The following is a 6,398-nucleotide window of genomic DNA, read 5'->3' on the forward strand; positions in this document are numbered from 1 at the left end:
GTTGAATCAGACACAGGAAAAAGTTTGACCCCTTTGGAGTCCAACTCTTCCGTCTCTTTCTCCATTTCCTCCATCACACTGCTATCATCCGGCCATGACTTGGAGCTTTGCTCCTTGTATGGTGTGGACGTGCCGAGGAATGAGACAGTCGAAGGATTTTGTCTTTGACTATCCTCGATTCTCCGGTTACACGATCAGCAATGCTTTGCATGCTGGCTTGGATATTTTCCAGGATTCCAACCATCTCGCTGGACGGTGTAGACGACGTCTCCATACCAGTATCCATAACTAGAAGAAGTACAAAGACTAAGAAATGTTTCAAAACTGAAAAGGTACAAGACGTACAAAAACGCAGCCGTCACTCAAGGCGAGCTAGAAAAAAGGCCGAAGAGCAAGTGTGGAACGGACAGTTTCGACAACAAAAAAATGTGCGCTTTCCAAGATGCCAAAGGGCATGCGCACAAAATAAAACACAAAATTCACATAAAACATGTAAAATACACTACAAACTAGCTGTCAAGTTAGAGAATTAGGCCAAACACGTTGATATGGAGACAGAGCATTCTGAAATATAATCAGACCCACTGGAGGCGTTACACAGCCTGGAGCCCGCCGATAAGGAATTCGATGTGACTTGAGTAAGTACTAAAGTGATCCGTAATATTTTTTGGGGTCAGCTATTGAGCCATTGGGAAGTTTCGTGTTGTCGTTTTCTTACAGTACAGTCGTAGAAATTTCCTCCCTCCTTTGGTGTTCAGCCAGTAATGGACTCCATCACATCTTACACAATATCCGAGATAGCAGAAAGATAGTCCCAACCAACCTGTGTAAAGATCTGGTCATGTCTATGTCCAGACCTAGTCTATGTCCAGACCTACTGCTAACTCAAATGGCACGAAATGAAAGATTTTTTTTGTGATACGTGGAAAATCCACGAAAGTGACATTTCATCACACCTAAGTTTCAATATATCCCAGGTTACAATAGTTTCTCGCCCATATAGCAGCAGATGGATTGTGTTTCCGGTATATCACCATTTTCAGTGGAAGTATTGTGTTCCACGTCTATCCATGCTCATTGAAACTCAGGCAAATGTGTATATTTGTGTATTTCAGGTCAAAATTCGTAGCGCATTCCATGTTTCTAGCATATACGCCATAATTCCAGTAAACAATAACACGCACGCATCACCTGTGTGCACATTGACTCAATCTTGGTCCAATTCGTTGCTGGTTTCTTGCTTTTCAGTCTCCTCAAATGAAACAACCTTTTGCTTACTGGAACTGTCGCTTTCTTCCCTCGCGGAGGTGTTGTTGAAAGTGTGGCATTTTAGCCCTGGCCTGCATAACAGATTTGCCTTTTGCACTCGCATTGTATGATCCTGCAGCCGGACTTGCACCCACAGCCTTTTGTCAGGCCTGTGACAGGCTGTCTGACTGCTGCAAGATGTTTGTCAGAGCCCCACACCATGACTAGGTCATTGGTTCTTCACCATCCCTACCTTGAAGAGGTGGGTAGTTGATAGTGGATTTTGTTGCTTAAATTAAGCAATACTCCAGAGACAACAATTCCAGTTCAGCTGAATTCCACGTGTAGGTTTTACGGCACCGCCATCACCTGACTCCTCGGTGAAAGATCCCCATCAAATTACATGTTTGTTGTACATTTTGAGTCTTGCAGTCGTAGTGTGATTTCGTCACAAATACACGTCAACTGGTTGTACAGCTTCATGTTCCACTACATGTACATGTATTGGCAAGTCAGCATTGCAGTGATACTTCAGTACACTGTATAGCAAACCTCCAATACCTTTCAAATTGGTCTGTACCGATATAGCGTATTGCATGGTGCAAGGTTCTGCATAATAGTACAAGTACTTTATATCCCGTAGTATGTTACATGTATATCCATACTGTCAGGTGTCCGCATAATCCAACCCCACAACCCACAAGCGTGCAACTCTGATTTGCGGACTATGGGCTGATTCCCCAGTTCGTGGATACGTAATGTGGGCCGAGCGCAGTGCCAGAACCCACGTGCAGTCGCATACTCTTGACGTCATGGACTCTTGGTACTACTAGTACTTCATACTGAAGTTTCACTGTGTGGGGAACCCGCCTGTCTGTGTTAGTGTTTTGCTTCGATGTCACTTTGTTTCAGTTTCTTCCCCAGTGCTTGTGATTGGCATGTGGCAGGCAAATGGCCGTGGAACTTCAACAATTGGGCTCTAATGTGACAACTGGATGGTAGTTGATTTACATGTTGGACTGGTGTGCCACGTAGCCTTCTGCTGGCATCCCGGCACTACATTTTGTTGCCAGGGTACCTCTTTGTCGATTTTGTCCACAGACACCACGCTTACACTCGGCATGTATACATGGAGCTGCAGGTCTTGAATGCCTTTCCCTTTTGCTATGTTCACCATTGTCATTCTGTTTGTATTGTAGGTATTATGGCCAGCCGTTACTCCCCATTGAGAAAAGATCCCTGCAAGTGTACTTGACTGGCTGTATGTGTCTAACACGTCTGCAAGCACCAACTGAAGTGGGTGAGTGCGAACTGGATGACTTACTGTAATGTCGTTTATGAAAGCCAGGCGTATTTCTGTAGAAGCCGGTGTGGTGGCTAGGCCTCTATTTACATTATGTTGCATTATGTTTGTAGTCAAACCAAACTTTTTATGGTTGCCGATGCAAAATCCACACTATTGTGCTAATTGCCTATCTTGGAACTCAGGGTTGTGTTCAGAACAGGCTTCTGCATAAGACAGGCTTTTATAGAAAGCAGTGGAGTAAGTGAAGGACTGTTTATACAACTTGTAGACACCACAGGTACTACAGGTATGTGTGTGAAGCTTCATTCCAGGGGAGAAAACGAGAGCGAGGTGGAATTGTCACCATCCAATATTGTCCACCCCCATGACCATAGCTTGGGGTGGATAGTCTGACAAACAGGCAATAAGTCCTTTATTCATAGTTTCTCGGTACTCTCCTCCACTGTACATTGGCCTGCTGTAGGTCAATTTGGTGGATAACTTTGACAGCTGTGTCCATAGACTTGCCCTTTACTACATCGTGTTTTGGGGTTGCATTCGTCCTCCAGGGTTGTGTGTAGGCACCTGGACAGAGCCTGGTGCAGAGCTTGGGTGGTACCCAAACGGCTCACATGAGCATGATGCCACCTTTCTTAGCTTTGGGGTATGCAGTAGGAATGTGTGCCACTAGTCCCTCCTGCATCAGGGACAGTAGAGTTAGTAATGCTTGTAGCGGGAATGTTATGTGTCGGGTATTCGTCAAAGTAATAATATATTTATGCCATTTTAATAGCAAATAATGTTGCTCCATTGTGTAACAGTTTGTCTGCTACTACTTAGGGAGCATCTCATAAGTTCGCATTTTGTTTCTAAACCGTAAACGTAACGCATTTCGAAACGGGGGTAGGGGGTAGCACCCTTTTCGAATAGAAAAATGACTGTTCGCACATTTTCGGGAACTGTACAATCTACTACCATGCTAGATCCCTGCAGCAAATGAGTGTGTTTAGGTGGAGATCTACCTGTGTTTGCAGATCAGCTAACCCTTGCACTGCATGCATGCAGGCTACTCAGAGGTGTCAAATGTCACACCAGCCTGATCAAACCGTGTACCAGCAGTACAGTTGTCATGGTTGTTGTGGAGGAACTATGTTTATGTGCATGTACATGTCATTGATTGTACTTGTACTCAGTAAATGCGGTACTAATGTATGCCATTCACGACCGCTCTAGCAAAACATTCATATCCATATCCATGTACATGTTTATGTACAATCATCTACATAAGCATACCATAGTATGGGGCATGGACGTGTACAGTAGATAAACACAGAAAATGTGCGATAAGACTTTCGAATAGAGGGGGGAGGTAGGGGGGTAAAGTCTATTCGAAATGCGTTACGTTTGCAAAATAAATGCGAACTTATGAGATGCTCCCTTATACTCCGTCAAGCATTTCATCTTCTGCATGGTATTGTACTGCTTTGTCTGGTTTATTGCTGCCAGGTGCTGCACAATGTCAATGATCGATGCACGTAATCATTACCCACAGCAGTGGTGTCGGTCAGTGTGGTGTAACTACCTTCCTCAACAATCACCAGCTGCTGGCTTGTGACAGTTTTGACAAAAAATAGTCGGTCTCTCTCATTCCGTTATCCCTTTGTCGACTCTGAGGAGATGCTCAACAACCACATAATTTGGTACTTCCTGTTTAGCCTAGTATTTGCAGTATTTGCTTCCTACACCAGCCACAGTGCTTTTCTTCCCACGTTCTTTTTTTCCGCTGGTTTGGGATTATCTTTTGTGTTACATTCTTTCGTTTTCTGTTACATCCTTTTCCTGTTCTTGTGTGTTAACGTTTCAGTGGAATGGTGCAATGCATTTCCAAACAATACAGTCATTCTGGTCGAAATTGGATTCAACTGTAAAGGTTTCCAATGCTTATGGCGTACTTCTGATGTATTCTCAGTCGTATTGAGGACACATGGGTGGGTAAACCGCTTATAGGGCGGTTCTCATCGGCAGCAGCAGGTACACTGGGACCCACGTGGAGATTGTGGGTGGTGTCCAGCTAAAGCTTTCGTGCTTTGGCCTATGCCAAGGGCATGATACGTACCCTGTGCATGGAAAGACGATGAAAATCAGCAGCTTTGCAAATGCACCTCTACAGCCCGTTTCCGCAGTGACACACATTGTGGCTGTTTTTGATCCGTTAGTACACTATGTTTGCTGCCGCAGACATGTGTCAGTATTGTCCGGTGCTACTGCTAACTCAAATGGCACGAAATGACAGGTTTCTCGTTGCTCGTCAATGGCTGAAGCCTTTCTTCTTACAAACCCGCCCGCCATGCGAACGGTTTAGCAAAACCACCACCCTCGCTCATGCAAACACTAGGGCACACGTATAGTATCAACGGAAAATGCACAACAATGCCTCTGAATACTCTTCTTCTTGAGAAAATTGGCATTGACTGCCCGACTGTCGATAAAAAATACGTCTCCAAAATGCAGCTGTTTGCATTTGAATTTTCCCGCGCTTTGGCATTTGGGATAATAAAACTACCTCTAAACGTCGACTTTTCGCAAAACGGCGCATCGCCTGTACGTACTGGCCCTGGAGACAACCCTCAAGGGGTCGCTCCAGGCCTCTCTTTCGCCCAAAAGTACTCGAAAAACAAGAAAAAGTCAGGAGCAGAAAAATTTCAAACTGCCTCCTTGGGCAGCTTACTGCACACACACACACACACACGCACGCACACACACACACATACCAAGCAGCATAGCACCACAATTTCCACCATCTAAAGCAGCAAGTATCGCCCCCCCCCCCCCAAGCATGTATGCACAGAGTACATGATATGCCACAGGGGATTTTTTTATATTTGAATGCAGGTGCACAGACCCTGGGTCATTGGCATTGGTTTCATATTCATGTCCTAACTATAAATTGAGAAGTCAATAGTAATTTTGCTCTTCTGTTTCATGCATTGTGTGTAAAATACCAATATACAGGCAAATTGTACTAAAGTACCATACAGCTCTGCATCAATTTTGCCAATGCTGTTGATTGTACATTGTTCACAATCGCTGCAATCGCTGCCATTTCTCATAAATAATATTGTCATGCAGTATAGTTACGAAATACACCGCCAGGATGCCACAATACAAAGATGGCTACATTTTTTCAACCAACATGCAATTATTGCGAAAAAAATAAATATTTCCATAATTTCGTGCCGTTGGTTTGTACACAATTTCAGGGCTAAAATAATCTTACCCTGTCATGGCGATATCTCTGAGGAGTTGAATTCACCTAGTCTCCCTTGTGCAAAACATTCCCTCGTGGTGCTGCCAGCTGCAATGTAATGGCAACCCAGAATAGGGTGAAAATCGAAAACGATAAATTCCTCGCCTCCCGTCCATCCAACTGCGCTGGTTGCATCAAGTACGATGTTTAGAAGACGAGTGGCATCCGACTAACGACTGGCAACATATTTCTTGAAGAAGGAAGCCCTCATTTCACCGACTGGCCTCGAGGTAGGCAACAAATCGACCAACAATTTACTGACCGGCGTCGTCATCTTTCCCTGCATAACGTCTGTGTGTATGGTTCCCGCGCAGAAAATAAAAATCGGGCCAAAACAGGGTCTGGCGCACGGACTGAAACAAGGCAATCGTGCAGAAACAGAGGGAACTGAAGAACTAGCGGTTCTAGAGGCTAAGACACAAAGAGGTAGGGACCAGCGACTCAATACAGTGTCAGATGGTGCTCTTGAATTCATCCTTTTGTGATACACATCTAACTTCAGCCGGCAATTTATTCCAGAGAATGGCACCTTGGAAGCGGATGGAGGACCGTCCAGCA

At 44.7% G+C, this 6,398-nt stretch overlaps 1 long non-coding RNA gene across 1 annotated transcript; it reads left to right on the plus strand.

The window, feature by feature from the left end:
- The first annotated feature begins 513 nt into the window (after positions 1-513).
- On the plus strand, positions 514-4,443 carry LOC135818204 (uncharacterized). The gene is made up of 4 exons (XR_010553638.1): positions 514-638; positions 1,388-1,510; positions 2,448-2,548; positions 4,040-4,443. It is a non-coding gene; the product is annotated as an uncharacterized LOC135818204 (long non-coding RNA).
- The last annotated feature ends 1,955 nt before the right edge of the window (positions 4,444-6,398 follow it).

Source organism: Sycon ciliatum, chromosome 5, assembly GCF_964019385.1.
Source record: "Sycon ciliatum chromosome 5, ocSycCili1.1, whole genome shotgun sequence".
Taxonomy (NCBI): Eukaryota; Metazoa; Porifera; class Calcarea; order Leucosolenida; family Sycettidae; genus Sycon; species Sycon ciliatum.